The sequence below is a fragment of the Vicugna pacos genome, chromosome 13 (assembly GCF_048564905.1).
Source record: "Vicugna pacos chromosome 13, VicPac4, whole genome shotgun sequence".
Classification (NCBI taxonomy): Eukaryota; Metazoa; Chordata; class Mammalia; order Artiodactyla; family Camelidae; genus Vicugna; species Vicugna pacos.
The window spans coordinates 25,532,774-25,548,079 of NC_132999.1; the positions used below are offsets into that span (position 1 = coordinate 25,532,774).

The window sequence follows — 15,306 nt, forward strand, 5'->3', positions numbered from 1 at the left end:
CTCATGCGGCCAGTGGCTACCTTAGTAGGGCGAGCAGGTAGCACAGAGGCTGCGATTGCTTCCATCATCACAGAGCGTTCTCTTGGACAGCATTGCGTAAGTGCTTGGATGACTCTGGTGTTGAGACCCGAGTACAGCTCGAACCAGAGAACCAGACGAACGTGGGTTCAAGGCTGGTTGTTATGTAGTTAGGAAGGTTACTTTCTGGCCTCTCATTTCCTTCTCTGCAAAATGGGGATACTAAATATTTGCATTGCAGGGTTGTTCTGCAGGTTAAATGCAACGTCATGTGTCACGCAGCTCTTGACTTGTAGTAGTGGCTCGAGGGACGTTTATTCCTTCTGTAAGTTACCCACACGATATGTGACATCCACCTTGATAGCTTAGAGCCAGTGCCTAAGGCTGAGGTTTGCAAAGCCTGCCTCCAGAACACTTGTCTCTCGGGTGCCGAGTGATAACATAGGGTTAACATGTATGTTTGTAATTGTTTGCTCCTTTAACAGGCAGAATGGCAAAAAAAAAAAAAAAAAAAAAAAAAAAAAAAACAAAAAAAACCCCAAAACCAGTAAACCAAATTTTTAATGAGTAGATGCTTTCTAAGAGAGTACATAAAAGTAGGTCTCATCTCTCAGGAAACTTTTTCTTAATCGAAAGACCACATTTCCTAAGCCATGTTCTAAGAAAAATCAGACCCATAAAGACTTTCTTTGATCAAATAAGTTTGGGAAACTGCATGCTCTCTCCCTCTTGGAGACTAATAACGGACAAGTTAAAGACTTGGAGGAGTCCTGCTGGAAAGAAATGTGTCCAGCATTCTGAAACTCCATGTTTTGAGCTTTTAAATGCGCATGGAACCCCTCCCTGTTTGTACAGAACACCTGTTTATATAGTGTCCACAGGAACCATTTCTGAACGTACTCCTCTTGACACGCATAGTCCACTGCTGTTTTCCGGAGGCATCTGCAGGGAAGGTTCATTGTAAAGCATTTCCTTCTGCTCTAATCCCTAATTCTAATATAACAAAGGGATGTGGTGCACACAGTTCAGTCTCTTTTGTAGTTCCTTAAGAAAAGGGTAAGTCTGAAGGCAGTTCAGGACCTGAAAGTAACCTGTTTTGTCAAGGTTTAAGGTTCAGTAAACAGCAATTGAGATCTCTTGTATTTCAGACCACCACAAAGGCTGTTTTTGTACTTGGAGACTAGAGGCTCATGTAACTGTGTGTTTCCATGGGTTTGCGAAGCTCGCTGCCTTCAGCAGTTTGTCTTTGCAGCACAACGCCCATTGGGTCTGACGTTGGTCTGATAGGAAAAGGGGAAAGTAATTCAACCTGTGTAAATGAAATGATTGCTTTGAGTAAAGCCCTACCTGGGTTGGCTTCAGTAATCTGGTAAGATCTAAGGCAGTGGTCTCAATTTTCTTCTCTCTCTGCACACATGTGATAGAGGCTGACAGCTAAGCCTACTCATATAAGCAAATCACAAGATGGTGGGACACTGAGAACTGCTCGTTAAGCTAACAGCCAAGGCAGGAAAGGATAAGGAGCAAATTCTTGAATCAAGGTTCTGGATTCTGGATCCATGTGTATGTTTCTCTCTCATATGCATGTATATATGTATGTCATCTCTCTGTGTATCATTGTCATCTCTCTCAGGGGCCAACAAAGTTTTTCTGAAAAGAACCAGATAGTAAATATTTTCGGCCTGGCAGGCCATGTGGTCTTTGTCACAACTACTCAACGATGCCACAAGCTACAAGCTCAAAAGTAGCTGTGGACAATACATGAATGAATGTGCTCCAATAAAACCTAAAAAACAGGCAGCGAGCCAGATTTGGCCCACAGGCTGGAGTTTGCTGACCCCTGATCTATCTCTTTGATCATCAGTAGAAGCACCAGTTACAGGCATTTTCCGAAATGCTTGGCTGAATCACATCCTTACGCTGAAGTGGAGCCTTGAGAGAACCAAGAATCCTTTCAGTGAATCGCTGGCAGTGATGGCTTTGCTATAGATGGATCATCACTGCTAATACCCAGGGATCAGGCATCATTCTAAATGTTCACAGGCATAGGAAACAAACTTACGGTGACCAAAAGGGGACAGCAGGCGGGATAAATTAGGAGTTTGGAATTAACATATATACACTGCTGTATATAACAGATAAACAACAGGGACCTACTGTTTAGCGGGGGAACTATATTTAATACCTTGTAATAGCCTACGATGAAAAAGAGTATATATATAATATGTATAACTTAATCATTATTCTGTACACCAGAAACAAACACAACATTGTAAATCAACTATACTTCAATTAAAAAAAAAGATTAAACTCTAAATGCTCATTTAGCTGTCAGAACAACCCTATGAGTTAGGCACTATTATTATTATCTGAATGTTGCCTAAGAAGCTAAGGCTGAGGAGTTAGCCTGCTGGAGGTCATGTGGGACGGAGGAAGAGGGCAGTCCTGAATGTGCAGCCCGGGGGGGCCATCACCCTTCCCCCAACAGCATACTGTCTCGGGGAATGTTGGTAAAAGCCAGTCTCCCTGGTTTACAGATAGCACCGCGCTCCCTGGACTTCACAGATGCCCTGCTGGCTTCATCTTCATCTTCTCAGGCTCACATGCAGGTTTTTCTTGAACCACGCCAAACTTCTGGCTGTTTCGGGCACATGCCAGAACCTCTCACACATCGGGGTTTGGAAATGCGGTTCCCTGTAAAGGAAGTCCATTCTCCCTGCCTTCTGTACCTTCTTCACTACTTGTACCTGTCTTTCAAAATATCTCCTCCTCTGTTTTCTCAAACTCCTCTGTGCAGAGTGAATTCCTCCCTTCTTTTTGTTCCAAGAGCCTGATACAAAAACTAAACTCATGGAGGAGAAGCAAACGATAAGAATTGTGATCAGAGTTATTTCTGGCGGTGTTTCACTTTAAAAATGCAATTTTCCAGCAACATAAAGTTGCATCCTCTGTGCGTACGCATGCATGTTTATTCATCTGCCTGTGCAGAATGCACTAATAGATTAAGGCTTCACGTGTCTTATATGAAGTTATTTTTACCTGATAACATCAAGACATCTCTGGGCTCACGAACTGTTTCCCAACATAGTAAATGTTCATTCAATGTTGGTTGTTAAGTAAATGAATGAACCACGAAACACTTAGGACCCATGCTCTTAGAGATTCAAGCTTAACTAAGTACATGGAAGCATTAATTAATTGGTATTTTTAGTATGCCTCCCATATGCCAAGCAGGGAGCTAGATCTTGGCGATGCAGCCGCTAACAACATGACTTGATTGTGCCTTTTGATTATCTTCCGTATGATAGATTCTGCAATAAACACCTGTGAGTTACTATTCATTAGCGCTTCATCCTTTCAGCAAAATATGTGCTGAAGTAACAGATACCTCTGTTGCAGCCTCTTCTTTGTTCATACCTCTCTGAGTGTATTCTGTATCTCTCTTGCCTCTCAGAGTATCCCTGTAATACTGGTCTGTTAAACATTGGTGAATGAATGAGCTAGTGTATTGTTTCGGAAGGAGCTTTGGTTGTGGGCAGGGAACCTAGCTTCAGATCCCAGCTCTGTCACAGGCTGGCTGGGGTCAGGAGCGACTGGTTTTTCTCCTGCAGAGCTGGAGGAAAAGCATGGTCACCGGGAGCATGGCTGAAGGACTTGAACTATTCACAGGAAGTGATCCTGTGGGTCCTTAGAGGTTAGAAGGATGCCGTGGAGATGGTTATGTGAGCTAAGGGCATGGAGACGTGGAAGGAAAACTAGCCACAGCTGGAGGAGGGAGGCTGGGAGTTTGGATATCCTGAAGGCAGATTTCCTCCATGGCACTAGCTAGGACCAGGGTAAGCCTGGTCAAGTTTGTGAACAAGAAGTTGGGAGAAGAGGGAAAATAGCAAAAAATGGAATAAAAATTATGGAGGTCACAATAGGTTGAAAAATGAAATGAATAAGACCAAAGCTGGCTTTCTCTTTCTCCTTGATTTCTCCTTATCTCATTCTTGGGGGGGAAGCTGAAATCATCTCCGCAGGCCCCTTTCAGGGGAAGACTTGAAAGGAGAAGAGGCTTTCTACAGGATAAGGCTTACCGTCCAGAAAAGGGTTACATGCCAGGGCTCTGATTATTCACACCACGGGGATAAACTCAGGGCACTTGCCCGCAGTGTTTTGGTGTCCAGGAATTAAGGAGCTCTAGGTGCTGTTCAAATCAGGACAATAAAAAATGGTTATTTTGGTGTCTGACGAGAACTGCTAGAATTGAGATGAGTACCTTTGCAATGTATTTTTATCTCATTTGTACTTTGGAGCATCCCTGTGGGGGTAGGTGTTAATATCTCCATTACAGGCAGAAATTGAGGACCGAGTTAAATGATTTGCCTTAAGGGCACAGAACTACTGAGGAACAGAGATAGAGCTTGAATCCCATCAGGCCTTCTGATTCAAATGCTATCCTTTTCACTGTGACAGGCTTCTGAAAGAGTGTTCTGGTCTATTTAAGAGGGCCATGCAGGGCCAAAACCTTCATTGTCTGTAAGGAAGACCGTAAGCCTGTGAGATACTGAGGACTTACTGAAGAAAGTGTGGTATGTGTTCATAGTACTACTAAAAATACCAGATGGCAGACGCAGTGTTGGTGTAGAAGGTAAGAGCACTGGCTTTGGGGTTTGCTCGCTGACCCTCCACTAAAAGCTGTATGGCTTTGAGCAGATTAATGAACATGTTTGTGTCTTCTCACCATCTACTGAGGCGTAACTGAGTTAATGTTTGTTAAGAACACAGAACTTTTCTGGAGTGTGATATATTAGTTATTATTTTTATTGTTGTTGTTACCATGCTGGTTTATGTTAGGACAACTGGGTAGCCAGTTGACTATCAAGGGAAGTATAGGGCTTGTTACCTGCCTTACACTTCATTTGATGAACAATTTAGTTATAATTGATACAGGGTTAGAAATTATCTATTGGTCGAGAAATTATCTGAGTAGTCTGCAGTTGTTGGCTCTCTCCCTCCTTAGGTTGCCTCCCCCAATCTTTTCCTCCTCTTTTTTTTTTTTTGTTGACTCTAGGCTAGAAGGATAATGGTATCAAAGATAAAAAAATTGATAGGCTAAATAGTATGTATGTATGTATATATGTGTGTATGTATATATATGTGTGTGTGTGTGTGTATGTATACCACAATTTCTGTATCCAATCATCTGTCAATGGACATTTAGGCTGTTTCCACATCTTGGCTGTTGTAAATAGTGCTGCTATGAAAAATGGGGTGCATGTATCTTTTCAAATTATATTTTTCTACTACTCAGACATAAAAAGAATAAAATAATGCCATTTGCAGCAGCAACATGGGTGGACCTGGAGATTGCCATTCTAAGTGAGGTAAGCCAGAAAGAGAAAGAAAAATGCCATATGATATCACTCATATGTGGAATCAAAAAAAAAAAAAGACACAAATGAATTTATTTACAAAACAGAAATAGACTCACAGACATAGAGAACAAACTTCTGGTTACCAGAGGGTAAACGGGATCGGAAGGGATAAATTGGGAATTCGAAATTTGCACCTCTGGGGGAGTGATGGAAATGTTAGGTATCTTGATTGTGGTGGTGGTTTCATAGTGTAGACATCTATCAGAACTCATCAAATTGTCCTTCTGAAATATGTGGTTTACTGTACAGAGATTATACCACAATAAAGTTCTTTAAAAAGTAAAAAAAAAAGATAATAGGAGTTTATCTGTCTATCTCTCTATTGAAAATGAGGTGGAACGGGCATTCCCAACACAAGAACATCATGTTAGAGGCATAGCAGCATGAACTACCATGATGTGCTTCCCCTGGTCGCACCCACATATGTGCAAAGTGGTCCCATGTTCCTGTCTCCAGTGAGCTTGGATGGTGGTGAGAAGGATAGGAATGCCTTGCATTCCATGCTTGAGAGTTTAGACTCTGTTGAACATCATGGGAAACCAGTGGAGCCTTGTCATCTGGGGAATTAATTGATCCAATTTCCTTTTTGGAATCAGTTTAGGGAAAGAGGTGTGAAAGGCAGATGGAAATTGACAAGAAGTAAGTCAGAGATGTGGCTTAGGGGCGTAGGAGAGAAATAATTAGGACCAGAGCCAAGATAGTGACAACAGCAATGGCAGGTAGAGGATGTGTGTGTTTAGGGGTGCACAAAACACGGTTCCAACCATGTCTCCTCTTTAAAATAAGATGAAGGGTTGAGGCATGAATTGACTGTCACCTTTGCGGTAGAGAAAAGAATGTCTTTGAACATGTTTCTAAAAAGAATGGCACAGCCGGAACAGCTTCAAGGGCCCTGATGGAAAAAGGAGGCTATGCAGAGCCGATAACACGTTTTGAAATAGTGTCGTTGTGTCTTCAGGATGGGTAAGAGAAATTGTGAGCAGGAGTGGTATTCGGTGGAGATGAGAGATTTAGGGTCACGGAGAAGGAACGTATTAAAGTAATGAGGGAGAAACAAGAGGTGAAGACAGGCAGGAGGGGAATGAGCTGTGTGTCTAGGAAGCGGGGCTCACTTGTCAACATCGGAAAGCGCTTTGTCGGAAGTGCACAGAGGAGAAGGAAAGGTGTGGGGAGAGACGCTTTCAGAGAGAGATGGAAGCAGAGCCTAAAGCAGATGGAGATGACAGGCCAACTGTAGGTGGGACACAAGGTGGGGAAGGTGGAGAGACATAGGCACGGGGAGGGAGCCTGTAGCTTGGGATGGAGCTGGTGGGCAGTCAAAGGCAGCCCAAGAAAGAAGAGGGGTACAGAGGAGTCTGGAGGAGGTCTAGGAGATGACATCACTGTGAGAAAGCAAGACAGCACACGGGCGGACCGGGAGGCACAAACAGCATGAGATATCAAAAGCCTGCGGGGCTCGGGCAGAGGAGAACCTGTTATCATTTTAGCACAAGGATCAAGGCCATGGAGGATGATGGAAGTGATGGACTGCAGGGCTGGCTCATCATGGGGAGAAGAAGCATCTCAGGACAGGACTGTTTAACAAACTTCGGGAGGATGTGTGAAGGGACAGCTTTGTTGAAAGACGCCTGATCTCAAGATTTCTTTACTTCGAAGGGGAAATCATTCCATTTTTGAAAGCACGTGTCCCAGAAGGAGAAAGGTGGAAGGGGAGATGTAGGCATGGCTAGACAGGCTTCGCTACATGGTTGGGAGGGTGCTCTAGCGGTTCATTGATGTACCTGGAAATGGAGAGCAGGTAAACCTTTGAAGCTTTTGTTTAGAATCTGTTGTGTGACGTGAGGAAGGGGACGGGGTGACGGATCGTGGGCTTAGTTGCAGACACCATCTTTCAAATCTGTTTTCTTGCTTTCCTAGTGGAGTGACCTGGTGCCAGGCATTTGGTCTCTGATCCTTAGTTTCCCCGAGGCTTTACAGTGTTAGCAGGGTGTTTAGAAGAGGGATGACGATGATGACGTATGTGCGCACCCATACACACCACACGTGATTTGGCAGGAGGACGTTTTATCACTCAGTACAAAGGTGAAGTTCAAAAGTCAAGGATGGACCAGTGAGGATTTCCTCTGTACATCCTGGATAAGACAGAATTCTGATATGCCTGCTAACACTGCAGCCACCTCCTCCTCCTCTCAGCTGCCAGTATTGAGATGTTGCCCTTGGCCCAGCCCCGAGCTGCTCCTTTGCGCACAGCGTCCTGGTCAGTCCTCACCATGACTTACCGAGGTGGATGGTATTAAACCCATTTTCTGCACAAGGTAACGGAGGCATGGGGAGGTTTAGTGACTTGCCCCAGGTGCCTGACCCCCGTCATTAGAGGAGCCAGACTCAAGAGCCCTTGTCTGACTAAATTCAAAGCCTTGCTGCTAAGCTGAAAGCAGGGGAAAAGTGGAGAGCTGGGTAGTATCTTTAGAAAATAGGTTTAGACTGATCACGCTCATGCTGCCACCAAGATCCCTGTGGCTTAGCCCCCAGGGCCTCCCCATCCCCCAGCCGGGCCCTGGGAAATTTTCTCCGGTCTCCAGGAGCGACAGAGCCCAGGTGATCCAAGGGCAGCCCTCAGACTTGCTCCTGAAGGAAGAGGAAGCAGGACTGCTATGCAGCTTCGTGCTGCGCGGGCTTCAGGTTTTAGACAGCAGAAAGGGAGGGAATTAGCAGACGGTTGTTGGTTTTGATGAGAAATGAGGCTGCATCTGTGAAGAGGGGAGAGTGCACTGTCTCAGGAACAGCCACCGAGCTGACCATAGGTGACACCTGTGGTTTGGGGAGCCTCGATTTGTCCATCTGCAAAGTGGACAGTTGATCCATTCGGTCTCTGGGGTCCTTCCTAGTTCTAACAGACTCTCTTCTAGAATGGAGAACCTAGAGCGGGTTCTAGTCATTCTTGGGTTCTTTTGTCACCAGTGTTCCAAGCCTGTCCCTGAGTTCCTGCAGACTCCAGCAAAACTGAAAGGACCTCTGTCCCATCCTCCTTATGGAGATAAATTAGACAGAACCCTTCTTTCAAGAGACCTGAGCGGTGGAGACAGAAAACAGGTTGAGATTCTGTTGTCCTGATGAATAATGTGTCTGCTTGACCCGCTAGCCTGGGGAGGGGGGCTTTTTGAGGAGTGAGGACTGTGCTTTATTTACCTTTAGACCCCCAGTGTCTGGAACAGTGCCTGTTGAGTGGTGAAAGAATGAAGAAATCAATGAACGCCGACCACGTCATGTACACAGTGCTTACTGTGGGCTAAGTAAGCACTTGCGCCGGTTTCTTCCCTGAAGCCACACACCTGCCCCGGGACGTAGGAACCATTCTTTTGTCCCTTGTTACACTGTGTGTGGAGACACTGGGCAGTTCAGTCACTCACCAAAGGTCTCACGGCTAAGGGGTGACAGACAGTTCAGATCAAAACCTTGACTGTTGCTGATGCTAACCTTGGCTCTTAACTCTCCGGAACATGCGTCTCTCAGAGGAGGCCGAGGACACTGGTAAATGCCTCCCCAGGGGAGTGCTCAGTGAACCATCCATTTCTTTGGAAGCCAAATAAAATCAGCGATGAGTGAAGCACCAATTGGCCATCTCCGTGGCGCCTCACCATTTCGGGGACATCTTTAACGGGAAACACTGCCATATGGCTGGAGTTAAATTGTGCTGTGTTCTAACCCAGTAACTTCTTAGCTCCTGCCTTGAAGCCTGAATTCCACCCTTACTGAACTATTTACTCTTTCTCTGAGTACATCCTGCTGTCTCTTGCCTCTGGATTCTGCACACCTTGAAAAGTAATTACCAGTTTTTGACTGACTCCTCAATTCCAGTGAGTCTCCTGGAAGGCATAGGCAGTGTCTCATTTACCTGGCCAAGGGCTGGCATATGGTGGTTGCAAAGTAAATGTTTGTTGAATGAATGTGTTACAGATGAACCCAGAGGTGATTTTCTCCTGTTGTCCTGTGTCTGCTGTGGACCGTGGGCAGACATCCCATTCTGTGTGCTGTTCATTGTGGAAGATCTGGGGGCGGGGTTGTGCTTCTGCGTAACCCATCACTTCTCCTCAAAGAGCATGTCTAGCCTGCGGGCGGTGCTTACATTTCTAACGGCCTTTGCAAACATCCTACCCATACACCCTTATTGATCTTACATTTTTTTTAATTAAAATCTTTTATTATGGTGAAATACACACACTGTAAAATTGACCATCCTAACCTTTTTAAGTGTTGTCTGTTCACAGTGTTGTGCAACCAGTCTCTATAAAACTTTTTCCCTTGCAAAGCTGAAACTCTCTGTCCATTAAACAATTCCCAATTTCTCTCACCCCGTATTCCCTGGCAACTATCATTTTTTTTTCCGTTTTCATGAACTTGGCTACCCTAGATATCTCATATGAGTGGAATCATACAGTGTTTGCTTTTTGCTGATTAGTTTATTTCACTTAGCTTAATGTCCTCAAGTTTCTTCTGTGTTGTAGCATATGTCAGAGTTTCCTTCTTTTTTATGGCTGAATGATAGTCCATTCTATGTATATGCCATGTTTTGCTTATCCGTTGATCCATCGTTAGACCCTTGGGTTGCTTCCAGCACTTGGCTATTGTGAATAATGCTGTGATGAACGTGAGTGTGCAGATCTCTCAAGACTCTGGTTTCAGTTTTTTGGATATCTACCCAGAATCGAAATTACTGGTGATTTTTATTTTTAATTTTTTTGTTTGCCATACTTAGTAACAGAACCATTTTATGTTTCCAGCAGTAGTGCTCAAGGGTTCGAATTTCTCTAGATCCAGGCCAATGCTTATTTGTTTTTTTGCTAGTAGCCATTCTAATGGATGTGAGGTGATATCTCATTGTGGTTTTGATTGGCATTTCTTTCATGATTAGTGATGTTGAACATCTTTTCATATGCTTGCTGGCTATTGGTGTGTCTTCTTTGGAAAAAAATGTCTGAAGTCCTCTGCCCAGTTTTAATCCAGCTGTTTATTTTGCTGTTGTTGAGTTATAGGAGTTCTTAATATATTCTGGGTATTAACTCCTTGTCAATATATGTTTTGTAACTATTTCCTCCCATGAAGTTTTACTCTGTTTGTTGTGCCCTTTGATACACAGAAGTTTTGCATTTTAATGCCGTCTCAATTATCTGTTTTTTTCTTTCATGGCCTGTACTTTTGGTGTCATATCCAAGAAACCATTACCAAATCCAGTGTCATGAAGCTTTTCCCTTATGTTTTCTTGTAAGAGTTATAATAGTTTAAAAGTTTTACTTTTAGGTCTTTGATCCATTTTGAGATAATTTTTGAGTATCGGGTAAGGTAAGGGTCTAACCTCATTCTTTTGCCTGTGGATGTCTAGTCTTCCCAACAGTGTTTGTTGAAGAAAATGTCTTTTCCCTTACTGAGTGGTCTTGGCACGCTTGTCCGCAATGACTTGACTGTATACGCGACGGTTGATTTCTGGGCTTTTTGTTCTCTCCCTCTCCCTTACCCCCTCATATATATATATATATTTTTTTGGTCTATAGATCTGTCTATGTGACATCACCACACTGTTTTGATCACACGTACTGCTCTGTATTTTCCACAGAGCTTGAGGTTCCAGAGGCAGGTGCCAATCGATCTAGGAAGACTTTGAGGTCCAGAGAGGGAAAGAGATGTTTCCAGGTCTCCCAGGCAGTAATCTGCAGAGCTGGGCCTCCGCACTCTTCACTGTGCTACAAAGCTTGCTGCATCCTGGGCCAGGGTACCTATGAATCAGAGGGCCAAACTTGAACCAGGGTTCTTCATGGGAAAATCATCACTGTTGGAAGGGGAGAAAGAAATAATATGTGCTAGGCCCTCTGTCTAACTCCATTTTAGAAAATTAATGATCCAGTAACTGCATCGCACTCGTGATCTCAACTTCGTGCATTCCACCCTGTGCCCAGCAGACAGTCTGTCTGTGATGTATACTGCCACCATCTTTAATACTACATTCTGTCCCCAACCCTGGCACTCCTATCCCCCGTCACCTTCTTCTACTTGTATCTTTCCCACAGCATGCCTACCTTCTAACAGACTGAAGACTTTGCTTCTTTTTAAATGAGTATTGTCTGCCTGCACCCACTAGAATGTTCACTCCCTCAAGCAGGGATGTCCCTTTTGGTCACTGCTGTATAGTGTGTTTGTGGTGGGCTATGTAGAACACTGGCCCCAAAGATTTCCGTGCTCCAGGGCCTGAGAATATGTCACCTTACATGGCAAAAGAACTCTGCGGAAAGGATTAAGGTTAGGACCTTGAGAGGAGAAGTGATCCTGGATTATCTAGGGGGGCCCAGTCTGATCACACATGTCCTTAACAGCTGAGGACTTTCCCCAGTTGTGGGGAACCAGCGACAGAGCAGCATGAGAGGTCTCAGCCTGCCGTTGCTGGCTCCGGGGAGGGCGGGGGTGGGGGCACGAGCCAAGGAATCAGTGGCCTCTTGAAGCTAGAAAGGGCCAGAAAATGGGTTTTCCACTAGGGGCTTCAGAAGGGAATGCAGCCCGCTTGACAGTTGATTTTAGCCCAGTGAGACTTTGGTCGGAGTTCCACAGCACTGAACGGAGTAAAATTGCATTGTTTTAAGCCACTAAGTTTGTGGTCATTTGTTAGGGTAGCAGTAAAAACCACTCATAGAGCACTCGATAAATATTTGTTGATAGAATGAATGAATGAGCCTCTCATCCACCTTGAGAGGTAAGGACCCATCCTCATTAAGAGGGAACAGATACAAACTCCTAGATGTAAAACAGATCAACAACAAGGTCCCTGTACAGCACAGGGAGCTATATTCAATAGCTTGTGATAACCTATAATGAAAACGAATATGAAAAACAATAATCTATGTATAATTGAATCACTGTGCTGTACAGCAGAAATTAACACAACATTGTAAATAACTATACTTCAGTGACAAACAAAAAAAAAGAGGGAACAGACTCAGCAAGATGAAGCCACTTGGCCAGTGGCTCAGAGTAGGTGATAAGCAGAGCCAGGTCTCTGATTGGGTGCTCAGCCCTCTCCCTGGGTTTCCTCCCTTGCTGTTGTGTGACAGGGTGTCGATTTGGTGCTCATCCTCCCAGCCTCACACAGCAAGTCTCCTGTTGGCTCATCCTTAGGTAAGGCGGGCAGCAGCGTGGGTGTGTCTCTCAGCTGAGACAGGAGAAGGAGAATGAATGAAAGTATTATTACATTCTGTAGATCTTAGAGACAGAATTAAAAACTTCGGCCTCAAAGCACCCACTCAGTTCTTATGTACACACAGATGAAAGTGTCGTCCAGCTGCTTTACTGGGACCTACGAGAAGCAGCCGCATCTGCCTTCAGCATCTCATCTTGGGAGCCAGATTAGGAAACTCTCAGGTTCAGGGCATCCCAGGACCGGGGCTGTCGTTAGACCTGGGAAAGCAGTGAGCTAAAACTGAATTTCATAGCATCAGTTCCGAGATAAATGTTGAAAGCAGTAATGCCCAGTCGTTACTATTAAGGGGTTGGTATGGACTGAGGAGCTATAGAGTCATATTCTTTGAGAATTGGTTGCACAGACCCCCCCACAGATTTATTTCAGTGGATTTTGGAGCCTCTGTGCATGGCAGGCGAGCCAAGGCAGATGGTGTGTGCGGGAGAAAATAGCGGGGAAACTGGTTTCCGCATAAAAAATTTCCATTACAAGCTTTGCTGGACAGTGTCGGGGATGCTTGCCGGACCTGAAAATACGGAGAATAAGCAAGAACACAGCAAACCGTCTACTCGAGTGATGTGTCCAACCCTGCGATGCAAGGCTGTGCCTAACCTACAGACACTGACACCTCGTCAGTAGTGTAAGGGGAACATCTTCTATGTAAAAATACTCCAGAGCCTTATGCTTTATGCTCTGGCCTCCAAAATGATAACACTAGCTCCACGCCTAGATGTGCAGAGCTGGGACTGACTACCCGAGGCTTGTTTTCCTGCATGTCTGTTTCCCATTCATTTGACAGGTACTAGTATCCGTTTGTTCCATTATCTTCCAAGTTTGAATTGGAAAAATAAGCTAAATCAGAGCAGCCTTTCTTGAATTATAAAACCAGCCACCTGAAGATGCCGTCAGTGCCGTTCTGCTTGTACGTAACCAAGAGCCAGCTCCTCGCGGTGATTTTGCAGGTGATTAGCCTGTCGCGTGGAAGCATCCCTTTGGGAATGATAAAGAAAGTTGAGGTTGTGTTTCTACACAAAAAGCAGATTACTCAGGAGATTTTCTTTCTCACTCTCCTCTCTCTGGAAGTCTCTGGAATGGAAATATTTTGGGAGAGGGGAGAAACATGTGCTTAGAAGAGGTATTGGAGACTCATAATTGTCAGTGATTATGTAATGTGATCAGCATATTGTGCCAGGGCTGGGGTTTTGAGGAGGACTTAGACACAGCCTTTCTGCTGGGAATGCCCCTTAATTGTGTATTTGACAAACTCCTCTTTATCCTGCATGCCATAAACCAAAGGCTGCCTCCTCCGTGAAGGCTTCCTTGATTTTTCTCGACAGATACAGATCTTAGCTCCTGCTGTAAAATGTTCCTTCGTCTGCTTGGCACTGGCTTATGTGTCTCCCTGCTAGACTTAGCCCGGTATGAGCAGAGAGAGCTTTGCTGTTTCACCTTTGTATCCCTCGTGCTGGCATGCAGTAATAATAATAGTGAATACATTTTTGTTGTTATTATTATTATTATCATTATCATCATCACTGTGTTCCGGGCTTGATGCCAAGCAGTTTATCTGAATTATCTAAAATGCTGATCACTTATTGAAAAATGTACAGGAAGTAAAGACACAGGTGTTAAAAGTACAAAGATAGTATATGATTGCTATTTGACAAACAGTGTACTCAACAGTACTGTAACATAAATGATTGTGTTAATGGTAGTAGCCACTACTTCTTGGGACCTACTCTGGGCTAAGTGACTTATTTATATGATACCAGATCAGCTTTCACAGCAGCCTTAAGGAAAGATAAAGCCTCGTATCTTTGGGTCAGTTTTACTTGATGGCTGGTTGTTATTAATTTCTCTGTGTCAGTTCTCATATCTGTATGATGGAGATACACTGCCTACTTCAGAGTGTTGTGGGATTAAGTGATGTAGTGAACAGTGTCTAGCACCTTATAGGTGTTCAGTAAATGTTTGTTGAATGGTCTGTTCAACCTTTGCAAAGTTCTTGGCACATAGTCACTTATTGACAAATAAAATAGTAAAAGCAGTAGCTAGCATCACCTGAGTGTTTACTATGTGCCAGGCACTTTTCTAAGAGCTTTGTGTGGACTTACACGTGAACTAATGCCATCATTTCCATTTGGCAGTTGGGAAAACTGGGACCAAAAAGGTGAAATAACTTAACCGGCATCAGGCATTCTTGAGTGATGGAGTTCTAAAGCAAGTCCTTGACCTTCAACAAAAAGGCTAGATTTTCTTGCTCTCATGTCTCAGTTTCCCTGTCTGCAGAATGCAGAGAATGGTAAATCGTAGTCTCTGTGTGACTTGGAGATTAAACTGTATCCAATGCGTGATGGGTGAATTTGTCCTCATTTGTGTAATTTGGGAGGTAGTTGTTCCAGCTGGTGAACAAGCAGACAACATTGTTTGCTTCCCTGGGGGCTCTGCTTGGTTGAATGAGGGAGGTTGACTTGCCTGTTTCCAACCATAGGCAGTTGCTAACATGTAGTGATCAGACCATCACTAAAGCAGCTAAACCGTTCCGGGGGCTGAAGACCCAGCCTACCTTTACTCTAAAAAAATACTCATTACAAACCTGCCTGCGAGCTGTAGTGTTAATTTCACCGAGTCAACGATTCTTACGTT

The 15,306-nt window shown here is 44.2% G+C and overlaps 1 protein-coding gene across 15 annotated transcripts in view; it reads left to right on the forward strand.

Annotated features, from left to right (window-relative positions):
• Positions 1-15,306, forward strand: part of DAB1 (DAB adaptor protein 1) — a 386,755-nt gene that overhangs the window by 23,653 nt on the left and 347,796 nt on the right. For 11 of the 15 annotated variants that reach the window (XM_072974361.1, XM_072974347.1, XM_072974355.1 and 8 more), the window contains exon 1: positions 8,421-9,295. The exons of 1 other annotated variant lie outside the window; for it this stretch is intronic. The gene's annotated coding sequence lies outside the window, so the exon portion shown is untranslated. Of the gene's footprint in view, positions 1-8,420; positions 9,296-15,306 lie in introns of those variants that run through there. 3 more of the 15 variants (XM_072974352.1, XM_072974351.1, XM_072974350.1) reach the window with 2 other exon arrangements.